The following is a 278-nucleotide window of genomic DNA, read 5'->3' as shown; positions in this document are numbered from 1 at the left end:
AAAGGGACCTCAACTTACAGCGACACAGTCCACAGGCTAGGTGTCCCACAGGTAGTGTAGCCTTTAAATTGAGGCACAGGACAAGCAAGCAGCCGCACACTGGTCCAATGATCAAAGAGCGAGAGACAAGAAAGGCGAGGCTCACCAAGCCATTTATCTCTCTGCCCTTCAGTTAATCCCACTTGTGTTTATCGGCCAGCCTGGCACAATAAACTATCTCAGTAGCTATGGTGCCCACAGTCATTAGGCTGTTGGATAAAACCTTCCTTGAGACTTTG

This window comes from Echinops telfairi, unplaced genomic scaffold (assembly GCF_000313985.2).
Source record: "Echinops telfairi isolate 266 unplaced genomic scaffold, ASM31398v2 ScPeMD7_7475;HRSCAF=8513, whole genome shotgun sequence".
NCBI lineage: Eukaryota > Metazoa > Chordata > Mammalia > Afrosoricida > Tenrecidae > Echinops > Echinops telfairi.
Note: the sequence above shows the minus strand (reverse complement) of the source record.